Below are 8,950 nucleotides of genomic sequence, written 5' to 3'. Positions count from 1 at the left end.
TCTGTTTGTGTAATCTACACAATTGGACAAGGCCAGGTTGTTTCCCGTTCTCTGTGAATTGTTATTTTGAACTGTTTTCACAATAATCATAGATTAAACCACAGCTTTCATATTTGTTTGATAAAAGAAAAACGGGAAAATGTAGTGTTAAAGTGCGGTGTGAATGACTCAACAGTAATTAGCTTGTTTTTGCTACATCTCGGCCATTTCTGTCTAGAGGTTTATAACATGGCAATTAGACTGGAAGAGACACATTTTCCATGGTTATAAATTCCCTTTTTTCCCACACAAGATGCTTCATTTAAGAAAAGAGTGCTCAGATCTGCAAACAAAAAGGCAGTATAGAAAAATATGGAGTCCTGTTTTTTATAATTTTTCTCAGCTTAACATTTCCAGCACAGTCATGATTACCTTACATAAACAGAAAAAATACACAGTTTAGCTAAATACAGTCTGACTGTATATGCAGTCATGGGTAAATCTAGGTAAACCCCAGCAATAACTCCTAGTAGTCATTTTTATCTGACTATCTGTTTCTCACATTTGTTTCTATCATTGTGGGTTAATAGTCATCCAGTTTGCTTTCAAACATTAGGCTTTGCAGACATTCGTTTCTGCACAGTTTACTCAATGTCCCATCAGATTATTTAAATCAAATTAAGGTCTGGACTTTATATGGACCATTGAGGCACCTTGTTTCTTTTCTTTTTCTCTCACTTTGGTGAATATTTGCTGTTGCGTTTTGCATCAATGTGCTGCCAGTGACCCAGTTTGGGCCAAGCTTCAACTGCTGGTAAAAATAAGCTCCCATTTGCCCTTAGAATACTTTGGTATACACAGGATTTTATGGTTGACGTAATGACAGCAAGTTTTCCAGGTCAAAGATTTAATCATCATTCATCTACCTCTGTGTTTGGCAGTAAGTATAAGTTTGATATTCTGTGTTTGGATTTCTATAAAAATTATACTCTGCATCAAACCTGAAGTAGGTAGCTTTTGTAAAAAAAGATTTTTACATTTTTCTTAAAAGTATCACTATGTCCTGATAGAATATGAAACGTTTTTTTTTTTTAAAAACCAAGCTCCTCTGGCTCCTCCCAGTGGTCCCACTGCCATTTGCAGAAATACACAGTTCCCGGTCAGAAATAACCAATCAAAGCCAAGAGGAATGTCTTAGCAGTGCCAATCACGCTTATGTACGTTCAAGATTGCTGGTGTGCTGCAGCTGTGCTAATGGCGCTGTGCTAATGATTTGAGGATCAAGTTTGTAGTCAAAGTATGGGCAGGCTATAGTCAATGTAGAGCATATTGTTGATGTTTTGTTCCTACCCAGTAAATGTACCATAGCCGTTTATCTGCCGTCATCGGTGGCCCTGCTTAATAACCTTCTTGTTCAAACTTTCAGGCTAGGTCCACAAGTTTTCTCAGCACTCTACCGTAGCTTTAAGGTAAGGTAAGGTAAGGTAAGGTAAGGTAAGGTAAGTTTATTTATATAGTGCCTTTCAGCAACGAGACACTCAAAGAGCTGTACATACAATTACAATACAATCACAAAGCCAATAAACACAGATACACAGAAAAACAAATCAAATGATAAAATCAAACAACAGAGGCAATTAAAAAAATTAAAATAAAATAAAATAAAGAGAATAGAATGATGGACAAGAAAATGAAAGGAAAATTGGACTGAAAACGCAACTAATCATGCCTAAATGGCACAGTCAAAGGCCACTCTAAACAAATAAGTTTTTAATCTTGATTTAAAGCAACTTAGGGTTTCGGCACTTTTACAGTTTTCTGGGAGTTTATTCCAGATTAGTGGAGCATAAGAACTAAAAGCTGCTTCTCCATGTTTGGTTCTGGTTCTGGGTGTGCAGAGTAGATTTGAGCCAGAAGACCTGAGAGGTCTGGGAGGTTGATACACTGACAACAAGTCTGTAATGTATTTTGGTGCTAAGCCATTCAGTGATTTATAGACTAACAGAAGTATTTTAAAGTCTATTCTCTGAGCTACAGGGAGCCAGTGTAGGGACTTTAGAACCAGGGTGATGTGCTCCACTTTCTTAGTTCTAGTGAGGACGCGGGCAGCAGCGTTCTGGACCAACTGCAGCTGTCTGATCGACTTTTTAGGCATACCTGTGAAGACACCGTTGCAGTAATCAATTCTACTAAAGATGAGCGCATGAATTAGTTTTTCAAGGTCTTGCTGAGACATTAGTCCTTTAATCCTGGAGATGTTCTTTAGGTGATAGAAGGCTGACCTTGTTACTGTCTTTATGTCCCTCTGAAGGTTCAGGTCTGAGTCCATCACTACACCCAGGTTTCGAGCCTGACTGGTGGTTTCTAGCTGTATTAACTGAAGCTGTGTGCTTCCTTTGGTCCAAAGATTATTACTTCAGCTTTGTTTTGATTCAGTTGAAGAAAATTCTGGCCCATTCATGCATTGATTTCTTCTAAGCATTTACCCAGCGCTTGAATGGGTTCATGGTCACCTGGTGACATCGTAACCTATAGCTGTGTGTCGTCTGCATAGTTATGATAACTTACGTTGTTGTTTATTAAAATCTGAGTTAGGGGAAGCATGTAGATATTGAATAGGAGGGGCCCTAAGATGGAACCATGGGGAACGCCACATGTGATTTTTGTGCACTCTAATGTCTGGGCCCAAACATTATAAAACTAAGTTGTGTTACAATATTAGTGAATAGGCTTTCTCATGGCTGGCAAATCTTCTAACCAAGCTTTAGCATGCCAGAAGAGACCTGCAATATCTCAGGTGGAGCTGTTTTTTTTTTTTTGCAGTTTACCTGATCATTGCATGATCTGTACAGGTAAATTTAGTAGGATGTCAACTATTTGCAAAATTATGAACTGTCTCAAGTCCGGCACACACTGTAGGAGTTAAAAAGAATCATACAGGACATGTTGTCATACTGCGCAAGCTAAACATGGTAGTAATTCCTGTAACACTGCACAACAGAAAATGATAGAGTGCACAACTTGTTCCTGCAGCACAATCCGGTCAGACTGAACCAATTGACATATCAGTCCATTAGTAAATGGACACCAAATCGCCCTCAAGTCACCTATGTTATTATTAATGTTAGAGTCAGATACTGAAAAGTGGCAGAGGAGGATGAGGGACAGGAGATAGGACAGACATTGGTCACAGCAGGAGTTCCACTGAATGCTTTTCCCAGAAAACATCAATCACTACTTTATATTTGTTGTTGGTCGTCATTGGTTGTAGGACAGGTAAATCACTGGTCTGTATGTCTGTCACAATAAGTAACCAAAGAACACTGATTTAAACTCACAGCCACAGAATTTCTTTCACAACTAACGATTTTGGCTAAGATAGCCTGAATCGCAGAATGTAAACCCCGGGTTGACTTGTTTTACAGAAGGGTAGACCTCAGATAGTTTGGAAATGGTCTTATAACCCTTCCCAGATTAGTGGGCAGCAATAATTGCATCTCTGAGGTCATTGTTGATGTTTTTCTTCCTTGAGATTGTATTAAACAAATTGTGTTCTCTTTGCGTTATACACAGAGAACTATTTAGCAATCAGAATGCATTATAATTATTTAGCATGAGCTTTAAAAGCAGATTTGCCACACACAAGCATTGTGAGTTTTTATTTGATCTGGAAGCTTTTTTGGAGATTTCTAGACTTTAGACTGGTGAAAATCCACCTACATTTGTATAAAAACATTTAGAATTTAATCAATCAGTGAAGAAATAAATGACAAGTAATGACAACTTTTTTGCTGTAAATGACAGCATGAATGATCCCTGCGAGTTTATTTGGCAACATAATTAAACAGCCCCTTGACATAAAACGTGGCGTCATTAGAAAACCCCAAACTATTGGAGACACTAAACGTGACTCTTTCATCTTTTTTTCTTTTCTTCTTTTCTTTCTCTCTTTTACACATGCAGACATTATTCCTCATATCAAAGCGCTTTATTGAGCTTTGGCGGCTGGCCGAAGCCACAAAGCCGCATTGTCCAACCTCATCTTTTACCGGTCTGAAGCACACAGCCATTTTTCATCCCTCACATTTTGTCTCCGGTAAGGTGTTAAAAACAAAAATAAAAAGGGTGGAACTGAGAGGTCTCATCTCTGTATCACAAAAGCAACTTTATGTAGACAGTTCAGCGTGGCAACATGTTTAAAATTAAAGAGCTGATTTTCTCCCCTTCATTATTTTGTTAAGAAAAGACAAAACCCTCTTGTTTTCCTGCAGCAGAAATTGGATAGTCTTTTAAAAGAGGAGTTTGCGTGTTGAAGAGCAGCAGCGAGGGGAACTGCTGCATCTGAGTTCAGCTCTCATCTGTCAAAGAATATTAATGTGGAGTCTTTTTCCCCTGTCAGTCAAGCTGAGATTGAGGTGAGAAAAAGGTGTCGGCCTGTCAGTGTGCTGATGTTTCAGGTACGAGCCTGAGCCCTAAAGGCAACATTGTCTCGTCTACTGATGTTCTGAAGATAGCTGAAGATGTTGTAGGTGCAGGCCCTGCAATACTGCTGTCAGCCTTTACTTTGACCCCCCCAACTCCACTCTTTGCTCTGTCATGTTATCAGGCCTTTTAATTCTGGTATGCTGGAAAGTCCTAAAAATCTAGACAGCCTAGACACTTTGCCAAGACAAAAAAAAAACAAGCACGCCACATAAAGGTTTGTTCAACATTTCATCTGGGTTTACTTTACACCTAAAGAAAAAAGAGATGCTGTTCTTATGAAAGATATTATTACAGTTTTTACATGGAATTTGAAATATTAATCATTCCTAACAGTAGGAAGTGACAGAGTGAAACATATCTTTTTTATGCCACGGTTATATGAAATCCCACACTTTAACATAGTCCTGTAATTATTTGAAAGCACTGGTATAATGATTTGTTATATGTTAATAAAATGTCCCATAAATGTAACATGACATTGACACAATTTTTAGTGTTTTGCAAACTTTCAGGGCTTCAGTTTTGGGACCAAACGTTGCATTATTTTTCAATCAATGTGCAGACAGATCAGATGTATATCGCTTCATCTCAATGTGCTTTATTGGTTAAAAACGCTTACTTTATATCCTAAACTCGTTTTCCTTATATTTATGCTTTGCCAGAAAAAAAATTAAATAGCTAGAATTCACAACAAGTACTGGTACAATAGCAATTAGCATTCATCAAAATATTCATGTTAGCAGATAAAAATTTATATTTTGGGATTTAGTCCAGAACTAAATCTACCAGAAAACAGCCTGTGGGATCCCCTGGTAATGGCTGTAGACAAGAGACGTTTTCTCATGTCGGTAATAGTGGCCACTCATAAAGTCATGACCATAATACCTAAACTGTGAGTTAGTTAGTTATCGGCACACCTACTCATATCTGAGGATGAAAAAAAACATCCACATACGCTGAACAAATAATGCTATAACACTGCATAGTCTTACCTAATCTAAACACCAATCGTATAACGTTTCGAGATCATGCAAACAGAAATGACTGGGATTCAGACACAAAAAGCTGTTAGGTTAAAAGACCCACAGTAATCTGAACACTGGAAATTACATTGTGGCTGAAATAAAGCATCTAACTTTTCCTGGTGCTTTACATTATTGAATAGAGAGACATGGAAGGATAGATGGACAGACCAGCAGGCAGACTGTCTGGCTCCAAAAGATGGGAGGGACATACATTCAGACCTTCTATTGCATCTTCACCATTTTTCTTCTGTAGAAACATATTATTCAGTGAAGATCAGTAGCATGTGTACAAAACCAACAAAAACACCAACAGTACAAACATGTTCATTTGTAGAAAAGACGCATTAATACAGAATCTGCAAAATTACAGTTGAAAAACCCACAAAGATCTGTATCATTCATGACTTTTATAAAAATATCAATTGTTTTTGTGAAATAAAAATTCTTATAAAGGACCTTTGTTTAGCAGCCAGTTAAAGTTCTCCTGTCAACTCTGTAGTTGTTGCTGCCATCTTGTGGTTATGTGTTTAACATGTTTAGATTTTATTCACTGAGGTCTGGTGATGGAGTTTGGGAACGTGTGGAGAAACGACGAGCCAGATGACAAAGCTTTCTAGATTAAAACCTAGAGGGGACATCCAAATAAACAAATGTGTCCGACTTAAATGAAACAGTTGTCGTCACAACAGCTTAAAACCTTACAAAGACTCAATGTGAGTGCCAAAAACAATAAAATCCACACATTATGCTTTCAGATGCCTTACAGTATCATCTTATGTGTAACTAAATATGTTAGTACATAAAACATCACCCTTATATGTCTTTAGTTATATGCATCAACAAACAATTCCTTACTCACTGGCAAAATGACTAGAAATGGGTAAACAACATCAAAATAAACAAATCTTTCACTACAGTTGCAAAATCTCAAACTAAAAATGGTTACTCTTTTTAAATAACTGTATTCTGAGTGAAAACAAATTCAAGTAAAAAAGACTGTGCCCATTGTTAAGTTTGGTGGAGGATTTGTGATGCTGTGGGCCTGTTTTTATTCCAAATGCTCTTGAAATCTTGTTAGAGTAATGGGCATCATGGACTCTTCAAAATATAAGATTCTAAATAAAATCTGATAGCCTGCAATAAAAAAAACCCCTAAAAAACATCATTGTGTCATAATCCCAGAGTCTTTGTTGTGTACCACCCCCTTCCCTGTGCAAAGGCTCTCCTCTGTGGGTGGGATCATCTCCCGGGACCAGTCACACCTAACGCTTATTCTATAATCCCCAGGTGGGTATTTTGGCTAAGCGCTCTTCTCCTACAGTTGCCTGATTGTCTGCCTCAGCCACGGTAACAAAGTTATCTTGTTTCTATCCCCTATTTGACCCACCTGTTTGTAACCCCTAGTGTTTTGGTGTGCATTCTAGTTGTCCTAAAACTCAACTCGAGTTACTCTCCGAGCAGCCTCATTGTTTACCAGTGACTTCCTGGATTAAACCACGACAGGATTCGCTTACCTAAATCTGTCATACTGTCCATGGCACCACCTGGAAAACATGCTGCCAGACAGAGAGGGGTCTTCACCAACCTCTCTGCTCTATACAGGATGCAATAAATTACAATCAGTCCCTGAGACTGAGAAAAGTGTGCAAGGTTGCAAAACTAGTTAGATGGTTCAAAGCTAATGATCTTGAGAAATGTATGCAGTTTGAGATTTGGAGAGGATGGTGAGGTGGAGAACAGGATGTAGTTTTTTCGGGAAACAGGATACTGCTAATCACAAACCACAGAAATATAAATTAATGTTTGATGTTAGGTTGTTTCATTTATTTCTTAGGTGGTTTTGCTGCATTAATAAAATGATATGTGTCATGTTGGTTTTACCAATTATTGTGTTTTCTGCAGAATTGTATAAAAAATATAACATTTTGATGTGCAACAATGATTATCATATTTCTACAATGTTCATAGCAGGGCCTCCATTAGGCAGATCACCCTTTGATTGCAACGCCACATTATGATCAGCTGAGCTTTTCCCCCCTAAATCTTTGCAGAAACCAACATCTCCAAAACAAATTTATAAATAAATAAATAAATAAAGAATCCTCTCACTCCCATTGTTCAAGTTTGAAACTGGTAGACCTGGGACATTATTTGCATCATGTTAAAGGATGATTGTGAACGGGTCTTGGAAAAAAGGGGAATTACATCAGCCACAAATAAAAGCAATGATCTGTGACCAACTGCACAATCTGCAATCCAATGTAAGTGGATTTGTTGTCATGGAAATGCAAATGGGGTTTTGTTGTGGTTTACTTCCCTCTCAACTCCAACTTCTACTTAAGATTTTTTTGTCTTTTCCAGAGACCCAGAGGTCTTTTTGATCTTTGTGAGAGAATTTAATTAATAGTTCTCAAGGTCTTTCAGCATTTTGAGGGGTTTTGGATGCCTTTTTAATCATTTTTGTTCAGGATCTGAACATTACTAAAAGCAATGTTTTTGCACCAAGCCACTTTGCAGTGATCCTTAAAATATTAAGACCTTAACAAACCCCTATACTAAAGAGGTAAACCTGTGTTGTGTCTGCACACAACAGAGAAAAGTGGGCACAAATGAGACCAAACTGTGTTATCATAAGTGCAAGTAACAAAATGCAAAAAAAAAAATTCAAATTTGTCCTAAACGGAAATTTTCTGAAGTGCAAAAAGTTGTATCAAAGCAATATTTACCCTAGAGGGTGCAATTGAATTGTTTTTTGTTTTGTTATATTTGGTTTAGAGTTGCACATCAAAATGACTGTAATTTGAACACTGAAAAACAATTCCTTTTTCTAGTATTTCTATTTTATATACACTAACACATTTTAATGTAAAACTAAACTATTTTAGTTAATACTTTTTTTGTATTTTGGGCAACACATTTGTAGTTTTTTGTGTTAAGCCACTGGTGAACTAAGGACTACGACAGAAGTGTCTGTACTAATGACAAAAAGGACTGGACTGTGAGTCAGATGTGATAAAAGCAAATTTTACATTTGGAAAGTCCAAGAGTCTGGAATGTGACAGTCCTCCCTGTTTGTCAATGTCAGTTTTTCTTACTGTTGTTTCTGCTGCTTCTCAGGGCTTGTGTGGTGGTAGCAATCAGCCTAACTTGGAGCACCTGGCCAGTCCTCCCAGGAACATTTAACAGCACTGAATGAAGAATAGCATGCAACTGGAGACAGCTAGAAGAGAGGTCTCTGATCCCTGTACACACTCGTCTATCGACGGATACACCTCATAACTCTAAGCAAGTTATTTCTTTACTTTACTAAATCATCTTAGGTTTTAGTTTTGGTTGTTTTTTCTTTAAATCTATGTCTCGGTGGGCTTTTGTTGCAGTTTGTAGGTTTGTGAGACAGGAGAAAGAGTGGAGAGAAAGAGTTAATGGAGGTCCAGTGTAAAGTTTCACAGGCACTGATCATT

The sequence above is a fragment of the Girardinichthys multiradiatus genome, chromosome 4 (genome assembly GCF_021462225.1).
Source record: "Girardinichthys multiradiatus isolate DD_20200921_A chromosome 4, DD_fGirMul_XY1, whole genome shotgun sequence".
Classification (NCBI taxonomy): domain Eukaryota; kingdom Metazoa; phylum Chordata; class Actinopteri; order Cyprinodontiformes; family Goodeidae; genus Girardinichthys; species Girardinichthys multiradiatus.
This window is presented reverse-complemented; position numbering follows the sequence as displayed.